General features: G+C 43.0%; 1 long non-coding RNA gene across 1 annotated transcript in view; it reads right to left on the minus strand.

Moving 5' to 3' along the window:
- The window catches only part of LOC141132273 (uncharacterized), a 51,307-nt gene that overhangs the window by 12,929 nt on the left and 15,757 nt on the right, over positions 1–22,621 (minus strand). Inside the window, exons 2-4 of the long non-coding RNA XR_012242875.1 lie at positions 20,792–20,879; positions 3,869–3,940; positions 2,246–2,302 (exon numbers count right to left, since the gene is read on the minus strand). This is a non-coding gene — a long non-coding RNA (uncharacterized lncRNA). The remainder of the gene's footprint in view (positions 1–2,245; positions 2,303–3,868; positions 3,941–20,791; positions 20,880–22,621) is intronic.

The raw sequence follows: 22,621 nt of genomic DNA on the forward strand, positions 1-22,621 counted from the left end.
AAAAATATACTTCTATACATAGGAGCATACAGGAATACATTTAAACGCTTGTTCCCTGATGATTGTTTAACACCAGAGCATTGTTTTTAAGCTGTGATTATACATACCGGTATTTATGGTAGACTGTATTTAAAGGGTTAGCTTATCGGTCCCAAAAAAATTGCGTATGTAGGTAACGCCTAGTACACGCTATTAGTTTTTTTTTTTTCATTCAACCCAGTGGGCTGAACAAAAAAAAAAACTGAAGAGCTTGGGAGGAGATCCTGTACTAACAATCAGATGTAAGTACAGCAATTTCCCCCTGCTGAACTATTGTGTTCTGAAGGGGGGGGCTTACCAGAACACACTGGTCAGCACTCTCAGCCATTGGCTGAAAGCGCTGATCGGATGTTGATCAGCAGACCATTTTTGGTCATGACCCTTCAACAGAAGCTGGCCTGGCTGCTGTACACATGGGCTGTATGTTGGCCGGTTTCTATTGAACCGGCCGATACCACTCGACATTCAGCCCGTGCATACTAGGCTCTACGGCCATCTCTCTAGATGAAAACAAACTGTGCAGTTCTGACCAAAATTAAATAATGTCCTTGCTATAGGTGTAGGCTATTTACATACCTCCAAAAGCCTGGCTGACAAACTCCCCAAGATGAATTCCCCCCATCTTGCCTCGTTGCCAAGATGCTCACAGTCATTACTGCTCCCCATCACCATTACAGGGACGAACTCTGTCTTTGATTCTGAGATCAGTGCTGCTGTAAAGAAGAAGATACCATGCATGTGCGGGGAGTTTGAAAGCTTGCTCCTTTTATGAGGAGGGTGAACTGTAACAACTGGGAGCAACCTAACAATGTTCTAACAACAAAGCAGGGTGGGATAATGCCATCCCTAGGAGTTTTCAGTTGGACATTGGGAGGTACCTAAACAGTGGCGTCTCAGGGACAAAAGTAGGGGGGTAATTATAAAATTTAATTATATATATATATATATATATATATATATTATATATATCCTGGGGGCCCTTTACTACGATTCCACAACGGGCCCTTTCACATGTTCTGCAGTGAGCTCCCTTCCTACTGTACTGGTGCCCCCCCAGGGTGGTAGAAAACAAGAGATATATGTCACCAGCATACCAAGAAAATATAAGGATCCAAAGCAGTGGGAGAACTATCAGGGTTGCAAAGGTTGTCTTGCCACTGGGCCCTGGTGTTCTGCCACTGTGGGGTTCCCCAGCCTCCTCTTGCTGTCCTGCCCCTGCTATTGACAGTGCTGGTCTGGCATCTCTTGGAATTTACAAGCTGGCTCTCCTGTCCTAAGGACGGGAGAAATCAGTCTGTTTTTTCAGTAACTGAGAGTCCTGGTGGAGTCCTTCATGCAACTCGCTCTTCTCCCTGCCAATGAGGATGCAGGGGAAGGAGAAGATCGGGCAACCGTGGTTCTGTGAGCGATCACAATATGCAGTGTCAGCGAGCAGAGGGAGGGGGGAGGAATCACCCGCAGGAGCTGACTGGGGATGCTCTCCCTCTCAATAGAGACTGTGTTACTCCAGCGGCGGCCTTCGTAAGATGCGGCGCATCCGCTGTGAATGCAAACAAAAAGACATTGCCTTTTTGTAAAAAAAAAAAAATCATAATGTTGGGGGGGTCAGGGCCCCCTCTGGCCCCCCCTAGGGACACCATTGTACCTAAATGATCTACACCTATAGAAAGGGCATTATGCAACTTTTGTCAAAGCTGCACAGTGGGGTTGATTTACTAAAACTACAGAGTGCAAAATCTGGTGCAGCTGTGTATAGTAGCCAAGCAGCTTCTAACTTCAGCTTGCACAATCAAGCTTTGACAAAAAAAAAATGGAATCTGATTGGTTTCTATGCAGAGCTGCACTAGATGTTGCACTCTATAGTTTTAGTAAATCAACCCCAGTGTTTTTTAATCAACAGACAACCCTTATCTGCATAGGAAGTTTTTTGGTGAATTTACCCTTTAAAAAGGATCTTTTGGTATAACATACGTGCATAGACTGCCTTTGACCAGCTATAAACGGAAATATAAATTCACTTGGGTTTACTGAAGGTAACACCTTTAGTAGATTACCCTACATCAACACTTAATCATTACAGTGAAGCTAAAAAAAAAATTAAAAAAAGCAACATTTCTCTCCTTAGTGGAATGCAGCATTAGCTTCTTTTCAAGTATGTCCTATTTTAGACAGTAATGATATACTATGTAGCAATATATCATTTTACCTGCACATTACTCTCCTCTCTGGTACTTGGCAGAGATTTCTGAGGTGTATGGAAAGCCTATAAAGAAAAAAAAATACTTGTTTGCATACAATTTTAGTACAGCAAAGAGCAATGTATAAAGTACAGTATCACCACCAAATGAAATGTAGCACCCTGGTCTTAGGCAGGGTTGCTGACAAATTTAGTTTGCTAGGTGGCTGATTGTTAGAGAGATCCACTGACCTTTCCCTAAATCTGGGTTTCATGCACCTCTCTCTTCTGTCACTAGGTGGCATTGTCACCTGTAAAATTAGATGGGCAAGGTCATAGTAAATCCGGACTAGGAGTGGATGGAGTGTCTCAGCCAATTGGCAGGGGTTTCTTTGCCCTTGGCCTGTTGGGAGAGCCTATTTATTCGGGAGGAGTCAGTTGATTGGGGTTCTGTGCCACCTGGATGGCTGTCTGGGTGGACGTGTGTTGAAAAGCTCCTGGCTGCTAGGCCAGAAACCTTAGGCCTATCCGGGAGTACCTGACTGCTAGGCATTCTGAGACCTATCCAGGTTGGAAGCAAGCAGCATGGGGTTGTGGCTTCAGGCTTGGAGCCCAACCAAGTTGCAGGGGTTCTGCCAGCTGGAGTACCAAGTAGTTGCCACAGGTGAAGGAAAGCAGTTGCCATCAGGGACGACCACTTCTGTCGCCAGAGGCAAATGAGGTAAAGGGGACCAGTCGCCAGCAAGGGACAATCTCTCCTGTTATCAGAGGCCAGGTTCTATGGAGACTGAAGAAGTACCAGAGCAGCCCTTTTCACTAGCTGGGGACAGTAAAGAAGTTGGGAAAGCTTCAGCAGAGTCAAGCTAGGGACCCAGCAGAACAGTGTGGGTGACGCTTGCAGAGGATTCAGCAGGCCAGCTGAAGAGCCAAGCTAGGGGATAGGGACCCAGTGGAACAGTGTGGGTGAAGCTTGCAGAGGATTCAGCAGGTTAGCTGAAGAGCCAAGTCAGGAACCCAGTGGGACAATGTGGGTGACACATGGAATCCACAGCGGGTTAGTAGTGGAGGAGCTCAAGGGATCCAGTGGCGGCTGGGATCTGAAGAGTCTAGTGAGAGACTGGGAGCTCAGTGAGAGGATCTTCAATGGGAGACTGAGTTGTGATCTGCATTGAAGTTGAAGTTACCAGTTCAGATGCTATAGGAGACAGCGGTCTACAGATACAGTTTTCTGCAATTCAGCTTAAAGGCCCTTGAACTTGTATAGCTGTTCTTCTATCCCTATTTTTGTCTCGGAGTCTGCCAAGCATTTTTGCATCTGCCTAAGGGTGTTCAGGCCCTAATCCTCTCTCCCCAGTTCTGTTATGAGATAATAAATCTCTTTTTGCATTCTCAAAGTGTCTGGCGCCCAACTTACTCTATCTACACCACACCCACTATGCCCAGTAACCCAAACTGTGAAGATGGCTGTCAGCTCTTCCTGACTCTGGAGGTCACCATTGGGCCTCTAGGGGTCGGGGCCATGGCTACATTTTATGTTTGATTTGTCAAACTACAGTAGATAAAAATCTGGCAAGGTGGTATGGTTACTGAACTTTGCACACGGCTACTCATTTTTTAACTTCTTTGATAAATGGCTTATGATGATATCATCACCTTTTTTGCCTGCTGTATCTCGTCTGTGGATTTTGAACGCCCTTTAACGCCCTGCTTATGTGGAGATGAAGCCTGGAGAGAGAATTATAGACAATTAGGACTCCATCAAGGAGCATGCCGATAGCGGTACATTTGTAAAATTCATTGCCAATAGTGTTCATGATTTCTTCCACATAGGTCCCGTATGATGCAAATACTAAGTATTCCAGTGTGCTTGCTGAATACACTTCACAGCCTGGGTGATGTTTATGCCAAATGATCTAAGGTCCCTTCCAGCAGTCAGTCAGCAGTCACCCAGAAAGGAAAACCTGCCAAGTCTCCCTGGATGTCTGTATTTCATTTATTTGGACTTGGAGTCCTCGATGTTTCCAGCAATGTCCTACATAATAATGGAGTCTTGCTGTTAAAATGTTCTCTCCCATTAAAGTGACATTTTCTATCTAGCTTTCCCAAATCTAACTGGCAGATGCAGACAATATCTCTTTTTAATCTATTCCGAAACATTACTGATTAATTAATTTGTGGTTGTTTACACATAGAGAATAAATTCCCAGCACAAGAGTTCATTATCATGACAAAGAAATTATTTGAAGATTATTAGTTGGCTGGGTAAAAGAGTGACTAAAGCATTGGTATAACTACTTCAAGCTTCTTCTGGACCTGCCAGGTAACGCTGACCAGGGCCAGGACATGGGGTGGACAGGAGGGGCGGTTACTCTGGGGGCAGTTGTATACTGCAGGGATGGGGTGCTGCCATTATGACTATATGCCTAACACAGGAGTAGTGAGTGCTGGGAGCAGTGAGGAGAGCAGTAGAGAGCCAGGAGGCTGTGCTATCTATCTCCTCTCTTCCACAGGGGTCTCCCATCATGCACAGCCTCAGTTCTTGTGATGACTCCACTCAATAAAAATCCTCCTATTGAGCCGATAACTGCTGGAGGTAGGATCCCCTAAGGTTGCATATAATAGGGGGGAGCGCAGTTTGGCATCTTTGTCTTTGGCGCTTGATGACCTTGTCCTGGCACTGAAGCTGAGCATGGACTTCCACACCCAAGTAATAGATATGGTGGGCTAAATGTTTTATGGTGCTCGTGGATGCTTAACTTTTTATTACCGTCTATTTGCTGGGTGTCATACATAACAGAGGGGAAATGCTCCAATGTGAGCACAGACAGAAAAAAAACCACACATCTCGGTATATCTACATATGGTACTTGGATTCTGCAAAGACTCATGCTGGTACACAGCTTACTAAAGTATATGTGGTTTTGTAAGTTCCAGAGAAATATTCATATCATATCACATTTTAGAATTACTAGATTTTTTAATACACAAACAAATTGAAGCCAAACTCCAGCTCACATTTTATAATCAACTACAACAAACAGTTGTGTTTCCTTTTGGGATAAAGGTTTTACATAAATAAAAACTGATCATTGTAAGCACCCCTGCCATGGTTAAATGGTTTGTCTCATCCATGCAAACATTCTGATAAAGAGGTTGTGCTTTTGAAAAACAAGAAGACTTGTTGGCTGGATCACCAGATGAAAATAAAGGTGAGAAAGCCCGACAAAGAAAATGAATTCAGCCACCACATCTAAATGGTATTATAATGTTTGCTTTTAGGTTTAATACTGCTTTAATCTTTGTCTCAAATGTTACACCTTATGTCATATCTTTTGGATACACTAATACTAATAATAGCATGGACTTTTTTCTATAATCTGCTCTTTTAGGAAAGCATTCACAAGCAAGTGTTGAGAACCTGTAAGATATCTCTTATGCCCTGTACACACGGTCGGATTTTCCGACGGAAAATGTGCGATCGGAGCTTGTTGTCGGAAATTACGACCGTGTGTGGGCTCCATCGGACTTTTTCCATCAGATTTTCCGACACACACAGTTGGAGAGCAGGCTATAACATTTTCTGACAACAAAATATGATCGTGTCAATTCCGACTGTGTGTGGACAATTCCGACGCACAAAGTGCCACGTATGCTCAGAAGAAATTCCGAGACGGAACTGCTCGGGCTGGTAAACTTAGTGTTCGGAATGGATATAGCACTTTCGTCAGGCTGTAATGTTTTAAATAGTTTAATGCAGCGCACTCTGTTTTTCTTTATAATGCGAGAAGAATTAAGTAGTTTTGCTGCTCATATTCACACAGAGTTATCACAAACTTCTTTCTTTATTATTTAGCATGATTTCATCAATATATTTTGATTTGTCACATCTGACAAAAAAAGATATATATTATTTTTTTTGGTTTGTATTTTTTCCAAGCCTGATTTTTTTGTTTTTTTTTTTGTCTTTACTCCCGAATATTTTGGGTGTGTTTTGTATGTCAAGTTACCACAACACCATTATTATCTTGTATTATTTAATCTCAAGGAGGTTGTTTGGTGTTGGTGTCTCTTGTTAATTTCACATTGTATTTTTGAAATGTACCTGCCTCCTCACAAACAAACTGTCCTTTTTGAAGGAAAACACACATAGGCAAGTATAATTGAAACAAAAATTCCTTTATTAAGGGCTCATAACCAAACAAAGAGGAAGGCAACGCTGGATAAACATCAGAAATTGGCGAAGCCTTTGGCCCCCGGGCAGACATCAATTATTTTACTGCAAAATTGGTGGCCTGAGGAGTCCATATATAAGGGAGTGCAATCTGGTCCAGAAGTCCAAGAGAATCACGAACAGCTGCAGATGACATCTGTGTCCCCAGGCTGTGGTCATACAAGAGCCTGCATCTTTGGCCAGACCAGACTGAACCCAGGGTCATCACTCTCTGGTCTTCCTTACACGCTTCCTTCCCGGCTGTGGCTCTGGTGGTGGAGTTGTGGCAGGAGGAGGAGTAGGACCTGGAGGAGGGGGAGGAGGACCTGGAGGAGGAGGACCATGGGTGAGCTGACAAATGTGGCTTTCACATGTGAGTTGGCCCCTCAACCCCTTATTTAGAGCTTCTAAAATTACAAACTCACATAAGAAGCATTTGCCCTCCTCCATTTGCATCATTGTGCATGCAGTTAGCTCAGCAAAATCCTCTTCCACACTGTGGGGTGTTCTGAGGGCCTCAGTAGCCTTCCAAAATAGGTCAATTGTAGCCTCCTCCAGGTTACTCCTCTTCCTGACACTTTTTCTTTGAAGGCGGAGGGGACGGACCTGAGTATTGGGCAGCCTGCTTGGCCCGGCCACCTCCTGGCTGAGACTTTCCTGTGTATGAAAAAGGGACATCGTTTTAGTTTTTGGTTCATCAATCACAATCAGAAATTAGTACTCCAAACTAACATCTATTTAACATCATTGATTGGACAACCAGAAATATTTAGAAGAATACTATACCTGGCTCAAGCTGGGCTCCTCCACATGTTGCTGCTTGGAAGGCCCAGGTTGGATGTCAGAAGCCTCAGCTGGGGGGGAAGGAAGCATAGAAGGAAGAGTGGAGAGAACTGGCCTGGGTTCATTCTGCCCTGCCAGAAAATGCAGTCTGTCATAGTACCACAGCCTGGCGACATAAATGTCATCTGCAGCTCCTAATCTCTGGGAATCCTGGACCTTCTTGCGCTCCTTTAGATAAGTGCTCCTCATGCCACCAATTAGGATCTTCAAATAGGTGATGTCTGCCGTGGGGATCACTGGCTTCACAAATTGCAGCAAATTATCCAGCGCTGCCTTCCTCTTTGTTTGGTTCTTATATTAGGGGTGGTTCACCTGCCACAGACAGGGCAGCTCCCTGAACATATCTATGAAGATTGGCATAAAGTCATGATCATTGACTAGATCAATTCTCTCTGCAAGACACAACACAAGACAAACCCTAATGTCAGCCTAAAGTCTTATAAACTCGTCCAAATACAGGCCTCAATCTAGAAGCAGTATAGGCCCAATTTGAAATCTTACCTTCGTTATCACGATCGACGCCTCCGATATTCCTTCCTCCACTCACAGATCGTACATAGTACGCACGCGTGTTACGCTTTATATACACTGCGCATGCGTGAAACTCCGCCCGCCCCTGACGTTCTTTCTAGTCCATTCCCCGCCCCTTCTCGTTTGGCGCAGTGGGGGAAGAGCACATGGTGGAGACACAGCAGGTGCGTGCTAATTACAGCAACGAGGAGGAGGAGGAAAGCCCGGAGCCAGAAACGTCCCGATCCTGGAGGAGATGATTTAAGGCCTCAAATATGTCCTTTGGGGAGATGTTGGAGATTGTCGACATCCTGAAGAGGACCGACTATGACAGGAAGTATGGACCTTACCCCAACCCCAATGACAGAAAGGCCAAGATCATGGCAAAAGTGGTCAAGAGTCTGCACCGGAATTTCGGGGTACGACGATCGAAAGATCAACTGAGGAAGCGGTGGTCGGACCTCAAATTAAGGGAGCACGAGCAGTATATATATATAGGATCAGGAGAGTGCTGCAAAAAAGTAAGTAGTTGTCCTGTGTTACTATGCTTTATTTTTATTACGTTCGTGCTGCTCCATGTGCTTTTCTTTACTGTTGTACAGTTTAAAATGGCAACTTTCATGTTCATGGACACATTGTTCGTTCGTTGGAAACATTGTTCATTCGGCATAGAAAACACCATGTTTTGGCCATATGCATTTGAATACATTTTTGCTAGCCTACTTCTCTTCAAATAATTTGGCTGTGTAGATGGGTTGGTAACTAGAATGAAATGCAAACTAGATTCTGTGTAAGGAGAGGACACTCAGCAGCTGTTTACACATCTGGACACTGGAGCACTAGTGTGGGACACAAGAACACCCTTTTTATTAGGGGGCCCACACAGGTGCTCAAGTGTTTACTATAGGGGTGTCTCCATCTGAGAAGCTTGTACAAAACAGGTAAGTATTCAAGCTTGACAAAGGAAAAAAATATTTCTTCATCTTGCAACTCTGCCAAAACAGACAATTGTACCCCACTTACAAGCAATGTTTCATATTCGTATTTCTGCCATCAAATATCTGTGTGCTAAGTATACCTATTTTTTTTTTACATAGGGGATAAAAGACTCGGAGGACACCACTCATCCGAGGAGACCACAGACCCCCCACCTCATTTTGGGAATGGAAATCCACCAAAGCCAAAAGGAGGAGGAGGAAGGAGACGTAATTGAAATAGTCACCACATCAGGTGAGTGTCTGCGACCACAGGCTCAGGTAAGAGATGGATGCTGGCTGATTTCTAATACATGGTGTATTTTTGTTTTTATATTTTTAGGTGATCGTGATGTTGTGGATCCAGGTCATTTCACCAGTGAGAGTGCCCAGATCCTGATCGGGGAGATCATGGGGTGTAATAGGGACTTGGAAAACATCCAGAAAAACATCAATGATGTTCAAAACAAAATTAAGAACATCATTGATGTTTTAGGGAGAGTTTAAAACACCTCCAAATACCAGACTTTTTTGTGTATTTTGGATCGAAACATTTTTTGCACCTTTTTTGACATATTCTCGAAAAGCCAAATTTTAAAGATACACACAGTGTGTCAACATGTTCTCTCTGCCATCACAGGAGATCAATGGACGCGTTTTGTGGGTGCAACCCCTTCCTCAATAATAAAGTAGCTGAGAGGAAGGGGTTGCACCCACAAAACACGTCCATTGATCCCCCATGATGGCTAGCACATATTGACATTCTGCAATTTGTGTGCATCTTCAAAATTAGGCTTTTCCAGGGGTGACTTCACCCCATCTGCTGAACGCTCAAACGCAGTTTATAAATACTCATGTCTGATATTGCCTTCAATTTCTACAAAAGTTGAACTTTGTAAGTTCCAGATTTGTGTAATTCTTGTTGGTTTTAAACATGCCTGTTTTATCTTAAATGGACATTTTAACTTTTATTAATGTGACCCAAAAAATTGTTATACAACAAACATGTTGGTTTGCTTTAAAAAACCTTTTATAAACGCACATGTGATTGTGCTGGTATTAAAAAGATTGATAATCAAGAATGTGTGGATTCTTATTTCAATGTTCCAAAAATTTTGTTGGGGGAAAATTGCTGTTTATTTATTAGGTTATTTCCTAAGGGCAAATCCACTTTGCACTACAAGTGCAGTTTCAGTGCAGTCTCAAGTGCACTTGTAGTGCAAAGTGTATTTGCCTTTAGTAAATAACACCCAACAGTCCTTTCTAATGTTACACAATCACGCCATTTTCAGAACTACACACATTTCAGTCAGGGTCAGCTAAAAGAAACACAAGCAGTAATAAATTGCAGCAAATATTTTAGTAGGTAACTAATTTTTTTATTTAAAAAAAGGCTCAGACATTGTCTGGCATATTGATGACCCCCTACCCGCAAAGTATTCAAGGTATCTTAGACGGACCTCGCTGGCACTCAGGAGGGCAAGCCAGGACGGCCAGCTTCAAGCGCCGTCAGGGTTGTTTCATTTCCAGGAATTCCGGCCTCATATCCCACTGATGCAGCATACTTGGCAGAATTTCGCTTTAAAAAGTTGTGGAGAACACAGCTTGACAGGGATGATATGATTCAGTTTATACTCCTCCATGTGTATGGCTGTAAGAAATAGGTGGAACCGGCTGGCCATGATTCCAAGCGTGTTCTTCACCACTCTTCTGGCTCTGACCAGCCGGTAATTAAAAACCCTCTGGTCCGGGGTGAGGGTCCTCATCGGGAATGGCCACATAAGATGGTCCCCCAGCGCAAATGCTTCATCCGCAACTAAGACAAATGGGAGTCCTTCCACATTGTCTTCTGGAGGTGGCAAGTCCTAGCTGCCATTCTGGAGATGCCTGTAGAACTCTGTCTGGGCGATGACTCCACCATTCTTCCCCACGTCCACATACAGGAACTCATAAGTAGCTGACGCCACCGCCAACATAACAATACTATTGAACCCCTTATAATTATAATAGTATGACTCCGAGTTGGGGGGTGGGATGATGTGGACATGTTTCCCATCAATTGCCCCTCCGCAGTTAGGAAAGTCCCACCGCTGGGCAAAGTGGGAGGCCACAGTCTGCCATTCCTGTGGGTTGGAAGGAAACTGTGGAGTAAAACCAGAAAAATAAATTAATCATTTTGCACATAAACATGGAAAGCAGATTAGACACAAACATTCATGGCCAACATCAGTATAACATTTATTTTAGGGAGTATTTAAAGACAAAGGTATAAGGTCCACCTATCAGATTCTCTCCCCCCCCCCCCATGGGCCATTTTATAAATTTTATGGGGGGGGAGGAAGATGTTTTGGACAGGTAACCCTCTCCACTTCATTGCGAACTGAATGCATAAATAATGTGTATTACTTTGGCCAGCCCCTCCTTACTTTACACTATTGGCAGCCCATTGGACAGGGAAGAAGTGTCATAATACAAAGATATAAATACACACTGTACACATTTGAGCACATTTTTACATTCTGCTATTACCTATCAAGATAATAATAGGTTACAAAAACTTTAAACAGTACCATTTGAAAGTATTCAGGCAGGCCCTTGCACTACATGCTTTGGGGAATTCATCCTTAAATCTGACCACTAAAGAGGTGGGTATAGTGTGTATGGGTTTGGCAAAGTCAGCAGATAGAAGATTGGTATCAGCTGAGTTAGCAGTTGGGGGGAGGGAGGGTTCAAAAAGATTTTGGGAGACCAAAAAAAAAGCCTCTGGCACTCTGCCTGAATTTAAAGCACACATCACAAATTTACACATTTTAGGGGGTATTTAGGGTAAAGCACTACTATGGAGCTGACAAAATACATTGTTAAGTGACTACACGATGTGAATATAGGCCCAGGAGAGCATGCTGGGGAGGTTAGTGAAGGCAAATATGTATGAAGGACAAAAAAAATTACATAAAAATCCAGCATGCATGAGGACAAAGGGGACATTCACAGCATATTACAATCATAGTAATTAGGGAATGAGGAAAGAAATACAATATATTAACAAACATTCTATACAATAAAATGTGATGTTAAAGGATAAAAATCTTACCTTAATATACTCCTTCTGCAGGACCTGGATGATGGCAGAACAGGTCCCTGGGATAATGATACCCAGAGCCTGGGGGGAGATGCCTGTCGAGAACTGGAGGTCCTGCAGGCTTCTCCCCGTCGCCAAGTACCGCAGGGTGGCGACGAACCTCTGCTCCGGAGTGATGGCTTGCCTCATGCAGGTATCCTGCCTGCTGATATAGGGGGTCAGCAAAGCCAACAAACGGTGAAATACGGGGTCCGTCATCCGGAGAAAGTTCCTGAAATCATCAGGATTATCCTCACGGATCTCACGGAGCAAAGGCATATGAGAGAACTGGTCACGCTGGAGCAACCAATTCTTGGTCCATGAACTCCTCCCCACCCTGTTCATGGACTGGATTTGTGTCAAGGTAAGGACCCCAACACCAAGCCCCCGCACAGCACGAACTCTACGAGGAGTACGTATACGCAACATGGCTAGAAAACGGTCGGCTGCTCAGAACAAAGTAACAGAACGCACTGAAGAACAGCAAAGGCCTGTGAAGAGCGACCTGAAAATCAGTAACGAACGAACAAGAACACAATGACTAATAAGTCACGCAAAGCTTGCTTGCACGCACTGAAGAGCAGATACAAACCCACAAGCACAAACTGAACAGCAGAAAACGATGGTGGTGTACGTGACCACGTTCTTGGTGATTGGAAATTCCGACAACTTTGTGCGACCGTGTGTATGCGAAACAAGTTTGAGCCAACATCCGTCTGAAAAAATCCTAGGATTTTGTTGTCGGAATGTCCGATCAATGTCCGATCGTGTGTACGGGGCATAATTCTGTGGCAGCATAATGGCTTAAAGCCGTATTAGACCCCAAAACAAAAATGTAATATATTACAACTTACCAATTCTTGGATGTGGTAGCTGTATTATTTTTATTTTTTTTAAGCCTCCCCCCTTTATTTGAACCTGGTGATCCAGCCAGTAAGTCTGTTATTTTTCAAATTCCTTTAACAGACTAAGCTGTCCAGTAAACGTCGCAGTTAGAGGGTTGAGGCAAACCATTTGCCACTGACAGGGGTGCTTACAATGGTCAGCTTTTAATCATTTATGTAAAACCTTTATCCCAGAAGGAAAAAAAGCTGTTGCTGTAACTGTTTGAAAAGTGTTAGCTGGGGATCAACTTTAATTTGTTAGTCAAGTCCATCTAAAGCTGTTTGTGCGACTTACACTACTGTCTCCCTAGATGATTAATACTGCTGTCCAAAGGTGGCTCCATTGCTTCTCCAATGGAGTGGAGACACCCTACGACAACTAGTGTGCTACTGGCTGGCTTGTCAGGTGAATAAAAAGGGAAAAAAAATTCACTCAAAACCATTTTCATTTGCTTTCTTTTGGTGGTATTTGATCACTTCTGCGTTTTTTATTTTTTTTCGCTATAAACAATAAAAGACCGATAATTTTGAAAAAAAAACATTTTTTTACTTTCTGCTACAAAACATACCCAATAAAAAAATTTAAAAAATCTAATTTCTTCATCAGTTTAGGCCAATATGTATTCTACTACATATTTTTGGTAAAAAAATAAACAATAAGTGTATATTGATTGGTTTGCGCAAAAGTTATAGTGTCTACAAAATAGGGGATAGATATATGGCATTTTTATTATTATTATTATTATTATTATAATTATATTATTATTATTTTTTTTTTTTTTTTACTAGTAATGGCAGTGATCATTGATTTTTAGCGGGACTGCGACATTGTGGAGGACAAATCGGACACCTGACGTTTTTGACACTTTTTTAGGAACCAGTGATATTATTACAGTGATCAGTGCTAAAAATATGCACAACATTGTACTAATGACACTGTCAGGGAAGGGGTTAACATCAGCGGCGATCAAAGGGTTAACTGTGTTCCCTCAGTGTATTTACTAACTGTATGGGGGATGGGCTGCTTGGGACAACACACAGATTTGCCTTCCTACATAGTAGAAAGACAGGATCTCTGTGTGATCCCCTGTCAGAACGGAGATCTGCCTTGTTTACACAGGCAGATCTCCGTTCTGTCACTGTGGGAAACGATCGCCCATTGGCTGCTGATTGGCTGCTCAGCTGGCCAATGGGCACGCGCCCACAGAACGGCGTGTACGAGCCCGACATTCACCTATGGCGATTCGCACAGCTGAGCCAACCTGCGCAGTATAACTGCGGCGGCTGGTTGGCAAGCAGTTAAGGTGTGCTTGGTGAATTAAGAGTAGGTATTCTTGACACATGGGGCCTTAGGACTAAGCAATTTCTCTGCGTTTTAGTAGCGGTTTAAGTAAATAACGAATGTCCTTATATAAACATGTAAATATACAAGGACTTTTAAACAAATCAGGTAAGAAATTCTTGATTTTCCTTGAGGAATCTGAAAACTTGACTTTCTTCCTTGTATGGTCATGTATGTGTCACTGCTGTTCTATAAAACTATACAATAGTTTCAAGATAATAGTTTGTACAAATATGGTCAAAAGTTGATGTACAGGGCTTGTCGATTTATGTCATAGTTATGTTCTTGTCAGTGCCTGTGTAATTCAAATTTCGTATAATTTCAGGAATTTTTTTTTAGGAAAATTACGGTACATGTTATAGATTTCCATGTTGCTAACTTTGGCTCTTTGTACATAATAGAAATGTAAATAAGGAAGCCTGACATACATTAATCGGCAACGGAAATTAAAATAGAAATACAAAAAAATAAAATCATCATTAAAATGTCAGCCAAGACAGGAAGACAGAGTACAGATGTATGGCTTTATGACTAAGCAATTTCTTTGCATTTAAGTAGCAGTTTAAGTATATAATGAATATCATTATATGAACATGTGAATATACAAGGACATTTAAATAAATCAGGTAAGAAAATCTTGATTTTCGTTGATGAGTTGGTTGGTATATCTATACTCAAAGAAAAAAAAAAAGAAAGAAAAAAACAGATTAAAATGCTCGTGCTTTGCTTATGTGGTATTGGAAAATTCTGTTTTTTATTATCTTTTTTTTGTGAACAATGGCGTGTTATTGTTAGATGTGGCACCTTCCCACCATTATGCCCCGTACACACGGTCGGATTTTCCGATGGAAAATGTCCGATCGGAGCGTGTTGTCAGAAATTCCGACCGTGTGTGGGCTCCATCGGACATTTTCCATCAGATTTTCCGACACACAAAGTTGGAGAGCAGGAGATAAAATTTTCCGACAACAAAATCCGTTGTCGGAAATTCTGATCGTGTGTACACAAATCCGACGGACAAAGTGCCACGCATGCTCAGAATAAATAAAGAGATGAAAGCTATTGGCCACTGCCCCGTTTATAGTCCCAACATACGTGTTTTACGTCACCGCGTTTAGAACGATCGGATTTTCCGACAACTTTGTGTGACCGTGTGTATGCAAGACAAGTTTGAGCCAACATCCGTCGGAAAAAATCCATGGATTTTGTTGTCGGAATGTCCGAACAAAGTCCGACCGTGTGTACGGGGCATAAGAGTTATCTTATAGACAAGGAGACAAGTATGCAAGTTGCACCATACTATATACAGAGTTATCTTATAGACAAGGAGACAAGTATGCAAGTTGCACCATACTATATACAGATTGAGGAGACTGCCCCAACTGCGAAGTGTCCCTGATTTAGTCCCGGATTTAAATATGCCAAATCCAGCCCAGGAAAGCGAGGAGCTCAGGAGGAATTTCTGCCTTGCTTGCTTGTGTGTCAGTAAGTAAACAGGCCCAGGATGAGGGGACCAGGGGCTGCCTTTGTGCCACTGTGCAGGCCAGTGAACCCAGGGCATGGGGGGATGGGATGGACAAGAGAGCTGCCTCTGACTGTGTCTGGAGCAGTAATCTCTGCCCTTTGAATTACATACTACTGACATCTGCTTTACTTACTACTTACCTTTGCCCTCTGCCTTACTTACTATTAACCTCTACTGTCTGCCCTCTGCCTTATTTACTACTTAGTTCTGCCCTCTGCATTACATACTAATGACCTCTGAGCTTAACCTTTTTAATGATGGGCTTTGCCCTACTTGTTACTTACTACTGACCACTGAACTGTGCATTACTTACTACTGAACTCTGAACTGTGCATAACTACAGTCCCCTTCCCCATGCATTATTTACTACTGTCCCTTGCACTCTGCACTACATATGCCTATCCTCTGCACTCTGTATTACTTACTACTGATCTCGGCCCTCTGTGTTACTACCAACCCCTGCATTACTGCAGAAACCTGAACTGTGCATTACTTACTACTGACTTCTGAACCCTGCCTTCATCCCTACTGACCTCTGCCCTCTGCCCTGTGCCCTAATTACCACTCATCTCTGTGTTACTACTGACGTCTGCATGTTGCCCTACTTACTTATCTATGCCCTCTGCACTACATACTGTACTACTGACCTCCACATTCTCCATTAAAGTGGGACTAAAGGCAGAAGGTTTTTTTACCTTACTGCATTCTATGCAGTAAGGTAAAAAAAAAAACACTTCTGCATGCAGCACCCCCCGCAGCCCCCCTAAATACATACCTGAGCCTGATCTCAATCCAGCAATGTGCACAAGAGCCAAGACTCTCTCAGGTCTCTCAATCCTCAGCTCAGATACAAAAGTGGAAGCGATTGGCTCCCAATGACACTATGAGACTATGCTCAGGAATGACAGATTAGGGAAAGAGAAAAGAAAATCAGAAGGGGTGACAGGATAAACTCTGCTGCCAGGGAGACAAAGGAAAGGTAAACTTACAAGGCTTAATGCTATGTTAAGGTTAGCTTATATCATCTTCCTGATATTCTCTCTTTTCTCCCTCACAGAGGCAGCCTGTGAACTTCAGCACTGTAAAGCTTCTGTCAGCCTTCCTCTCTGGCTGAGCCAAGACATGCAATCAAGGCTGGAAATGCACACATTTTAATTACAGAAAGTGACATTGTTTTTGAGACCAAAGCGAGGGGGGGGGTTTGAGAAGAAGAAAGTGACTGTTCTGGGCTTCAACAAAATGTTGGCTTCCAGCAAGAAGAGGCAGGTGCAATGCTGGGGGCAATTTACAGCACACACTAATTTTGGTAGCATAATTATTAAGGTGGTATGTTCTTTTGTTAAGGACCATTAAATTGTTATCAAACTGTTATGGGTCAAATTCCACTTTTTGGAGAGAGTAGGGCTTAATTTACATACTGCGATTAGCACACACTGCAATTACCATGTGCAAGAATTGCAAATTCTCGTGGCTGGAATGACAGGTTTATGTGAAGAGCTGTGGACACCGAGTTCATACAATTCCATAATAGACTGATGTTGAGATGAATAAAATCCCTGTAAAGTTTTTATTGCTGTTTATGCCCCTGCTGGTTAGGTGCACACTTTCTATTTATTCTAATAACTACTGTGACCAGGACAAAAAGTGAATGGAAATCCAAAACTTTACAGTTGTCTCCAGATCAGGGTGTAGACTGAGGGGCAGGGGAAAGCCCAGACGAAGCACCCAGAAAGAAGGCACCTCAAACACAGTGGTTGAAAATACAAGGTTATATTGTCAAAATATTCCACATACAGCAACAGAGTGTTTCCAACATTAATAAACAAGCAGCAACACTGACAGCAGTATGGGGGATTTTCAGGGATGTACAGGGGCTGCCAGCACCTGGTGAGGGAAGCAGCTGGAAGGCAGATGCAGGAAGCACAAGTAGTGGAGAATTTTCCCAAGGAGCTCTGATGACAGTCCCTATACTGTCCCTCCTCCTCTGGAACCTTTCCCTACACTAGGCACTTTCTCCCTGAAAGACGGGTTCCTGTCTTTAAAGCGAAGCTCCACCCAAAAAGGGACGCTCCACTTGTTTGTCTCCTCCCCCCCTCCGCTGCCACATTTGGCACCTTTCGGGAAGGAAGGAGGGGGTAAAGTACCTGGTTTTGACAGGTACCCGCTCCCACTATCAGCTGACTTTGCCCTGGTGAACTCAGCTGGAAGTTCGTCCCCCCTCCACCTTCCCCCACTGTCGGGCCATTCACAAAGTGCAGCGCGCCTCACGTATGCGCAGTTGGGAACCGGCTGTGAAGATGCAAGGTTTTACTGCTGGTTTACCATAGCCGAGATGGCAGCGGCAGCACCCAAGAGCTGAGACACCGCTGGATTTGTGGACATGTAAGCGTCCTAATATTAAAAGTCAGAAGCTATAGTATTTGCAGCTGTTGACTTTTAATTTTTTCTGAAGCTCCTCTTTAACCTAGCCATATGCAGAATCTGAGCCAACTGCACTGAGCTAGGGATTTTTGTAAGTTCTACCCTCATTAGAGAAGGCTGAAGAGGTCACCTGGGTGGCAGTGTCCAATCTGACAGCAGTCCACCCGATGACACATATGGAGGCCTGAGAGGAATGGGTATTCCACCTTTCTTCCACTCTCCCTGCAAAGTGGATGAACAGTGCCACCTGTGTAGGGAGGTCAACCTGTACCAGCTTACAAGGGAGCTATGGGAAATCTTCCAATGTGGATACCTTTTTGTGATAACTGTCTTAAAGGTGATATCACTTGACTTTGAGGTTATTAGCCATCACTTCATGGTGTATTAGCAGGTGGAGGGAAATCTACCCAAAGACACACACAGCATCTTTGGTGTGGTGCAGGAGCGGTGTATACACTGCTCCCAAACCGCCCTGTTCATTGAAATGAATGGGCAGCGGTGCCGAAGGGCCTGCAATTGCTTCGGTAGCGGCACAACACGGGTGCCATTAACCCTTTCTTCGGCCACTAGCAGGGGTTAAAGGCACCCCACTAGCGTCCAAAAAGCAACGATATAACAGCGGTAAAGCGCCGCTAAAACTATCTCACAAAATTGAGTACACCCCTCACATTTTTGTAAATATTTTATATCTTTTTATGTGACAACACTGAAGAAATGACACTTTGCTACAATGTAAAGTAGTGAGTGTACAGCTTGTATAACAGTGTAAATTTTCCTCAAAATAACTCAACACACAGCCATTTTCCAGCACTGCCTTAACCCTCTTGGGCGTGGAGTTTGCCAGAGCTTCATAGGCTGCCACTGGAGTCCTCTTCTACTCCTCAATGACAACATCATGGAGCTGGTGGATGTTAGAGACCTTGCGCTTCTCCACCTTCCATTTGAGGATGCCCCACAGATGCTCAATAGGGTTTAGGTCTGGAGACATGTTAGGCCAGTCCATCACCTTTACCCTCAGCTTCTTTAGCAAGGCAATGGTCGTCTTGGTGGTGTGTTTGGGGTTGTTATCACGTTGGAATACTGCCCTGCGGCCCAGTCTCCGTAAGGAGGGGATTGTGCTCTGCTTCAATATGTCACAGTACATGTTGGCATTCGTGGTTCCCTAAATGAACTGTAGTGCCCCAGTGCCGGCAGCACTCATATAGCCCAAGACCATGACACTCCCGCCACCATGCTTGACTGTAGGCAAGACACACTTGTCTTTGTACTCCTCACCTGGTTGCTGCCACACACGCTTAACACCATCTGAACCAAATAAGTTTATCTTGGTCTCATCAGACCACAGGACATGGTTTCAGTAATCCATGTCCTTAGTCTGCTTGTCTTCAGCAAACTGTTTGAGGGCTTTCTTGTGCATCATCTTTAGAAGAGGCATCCTTCTGGGACGACAGCCGTGCAGACCAATTTGATGCAGTGCGCAGCGTATGATCTGAGCACTGACAGGCTGACCCCCCACCCCCTTCAACCTCTGCAGCAATGCTGCCAGCACTCATACGTCTACTTCCCAAAGACAACCTCTGGATATGACACTGAGCATGTGCACTCAACTTCTTTGGTCGACTACGGCGACGCCTATTCTGAGTGGAACCTGTCCTGTTAAACCGATGTATGGTCTTGGCCACCATGCTGCAGCTCAGTTTCAGGGTCTTGGCAATCTTCTTATAGCCTAGGCCATCTTTATGTAAAGCAACATTTTTTTTTTTAGATCCTCAGAGAGTTCTTTGCCATGAGATGCCATGTTGAACTTCCAGTGACCAGTATGAGAGAGTGAGAGCAATAACACCAAATTTAACACACCTGCTCCCCATTCACTCCTTGAGACCTTGTAACACTAATGATTAAGTTGGCACCAGGGTGGGAAAATGGCTAATCCTTCCCAATTTAGACATTTTCACTTAGGGGTGTACTTACTTTTGTTGCCAGCTGTTTAGACATTAATGGCTGTGTGTTGAGTTATTTTGAGGGGACAGCAAATTTACACTGTTATAAAAGCTCTACACTCACTACTTTACATTGTAGCAAAGTGTCATTTCTTCAATGTTGTCACATGAGAAGATATAATAAAATATTTACAAAAATATGAGGGGTGTACTCACTTTTGTGAGATACTGTAATTGAAGCACCCCTTGTTCCAAACCTTGTAATTGTCATGTTTGCTGGACAGTTTGGTCTGAATTTGAATGTGGAGCCAAATATAATAGAGTCATGTTATATGAAAAAGGAATTGATATTCTAAATGCCACACAAATAAATTGCATGAAAGTAAAATAGTCCTTTAAATAAGGTTTACAATGGTAATACAGTAGCTTATGTGGGAGACAAAACCACTGCATAATGTATGTCACCTGAGTGCCATGTTTAGTTAATACAAGATGGGGTCAGAAGCGCTCTTTATCTGAATGCACCCTTCCCCCTCACCTACTCTTGTTATAGAGCTGACAGATGTACATAAAACACACAGAATCTACGGTCATTAAATATTTAAAGCAAATTACCACTAGAATCAGCTGGAATGGAGTTCCTTCATTAAAAACTTATTAGTCTTAGAATTATGTAGAAGCCAGTGATCCTACTAACGGATTATAATTTCTAAATGAAGTCTTTCTAACATTCTGCCAATGTATAATAAATGTGAAGAGGACGTTAGTTCCTGTGTGTCAGAAATAATAGCGGAGGCCTGTCTCACCTTTGGGTCCATTTCCAAGCTGGCAGTCTCACAACGGAGCCAATTATGTGACCACGGTGACTTTAGATGTCCAGACAAGGACCTTTTGCTTTCCATAAAAAGAAAGAAGGCAAAGCTTATTTCAATTACACTGTTCAGAAAAGCAAATTACATGTAATCTATTGCTAATTAAACATTTGTCAGTTATAGTCTAGGTCATTTTCACATCTAAATGGTGAAAAGTTTGAAAGAACTCCATGCAATTGCAAACACATTCATTTACTAAAATGCCTAGTGATTAATTGTCATTAGTAGCAGTTGATAGATAGAACAAATGGTTCACGATGGTGTAAGCTATACAAGCTGAAAACAGTAGCATGTGGTTACATACAGCATTGTGTCATCATTCAAGATTAGTTACTACTACATGCTAGACATCTACTCAGGCATTCCCCTGCACCAAATAGCTATTAGTAGATCTAAGGGTGATTTCGCAGTCACATAACGCACAGTAGGAAATAAGCCATCCAATCTGTTTAGCAACTGATTGCTATTCCTAGAGTTTCATATTTAAAAATTTTATTACTGGGTTAGTAAACATTTTAGTGTGTAGCTCTAGTTTAAAAATTTTATACATGCTGTAAAAAAATGAATGTGGGGTTGTAATATTTTTACTAAATTACCTTTTTGTATTTTTGTGATTCTGTAGGACTCTGCAGTCAGCGGATGTGAACTTCAGCAGGACTCATTTTCTACGCGTAGATTATATTTTCTCTGCCTCTTGCTGTTTGAGCTTTCACCAGCAGGCTGTGCTAGAGAGGTGTCACTCTGTGTTATGAATGTTTAATGACCTAGCCAATCAGCAGGCTTAGGAGACGTGGTGATGTGTGCTGAAGAATCAATAAATATTTTAGACTATTTCTGTTCTATCTCTTCCCTAATGGATGTTCGGCGTGTGAAAATATTGTGAAAGACCTGTCTCTCTATAGGCCTTTGGGCCTAGGGGTCGGAAAGAAGTAGGGATCCCCCTCCTGGGAGGTATTCCTGAAGATGCTGGTTGCTTGAGCTAAATAATACTAACCTGCAACCTTCCCCTTCAACAAATGTTTTGAATGAAAGGTTGAATGAGGAGTATTCACAGCCACCTTTCTGACTGCTACACCTCACCCTTCTTCCTGTATTGCAACCTGCATTTAATCTCTGTTTTAAGCTTAACAAAGTGACCGGCACCCATCTTTTTTACACCATGGGCCTGGGATTTTATTGCCTTGTAAGAGTGCAAATAGCATGCTTATAGAAGAAGAGAGCAGAGTGACAAAGAGATGAGTTGGTCATTCTTCTGCATCTCCTTTCAATCAGGAGGGGTATGGGGGTGACACTCTGCTGCCAGATAGGTCTATGATGTGTGGAAGAGCTGTGTAAATCTCAGAAGTTAATGGGCAGATATACAAATACTTTGGCGGGTAAAATAGCTTCCCTATATGTATTTTTATCTGTATATTTAGTGTTTTGGCTGGAGTTCAGCTTTAAAAGATTAGTTCACCTTAACCAAAAAACTACCTATGCAGATAAGGGCTGTCTGTGAATAAAAACAAACCGTGCAGCTTTGACTAAAGTTGAATAATGTTGTTGCTATAGGTGTAGACTATTTACATACTTCATGAAGCTTGACCTGAAAACTCCCAGGACGTTACTAGGATGTTGCTAAGAGAGGCCCTGCTGTTACTGTTCACCTTTACCATCACAGAAGTGAGCTCTTTCTGTGATTCAAACCCCCTCACTCCCATTATATTTGTGGCCAGTGGGCCTTGGGGATCTATGGAGTCCCATAGGAGCCTCCTCTACATGCAA

The sequence above is a fragment of the Aquarana catesbeiana genome, linkage group LG03 (genome assembly GCF_042186555.1).
Source record: "Aquarana catesbeiana isolate 2022-GZ linkage group LG03, ASM4218655v1, whole genome shotgun sequence".
Taxonomy (NCBI): Eukaryota; Metazoa; Chordata; class Amphibia; order Anura; family Ranidae; genus Aquarana; species Aquarana catesbeiana.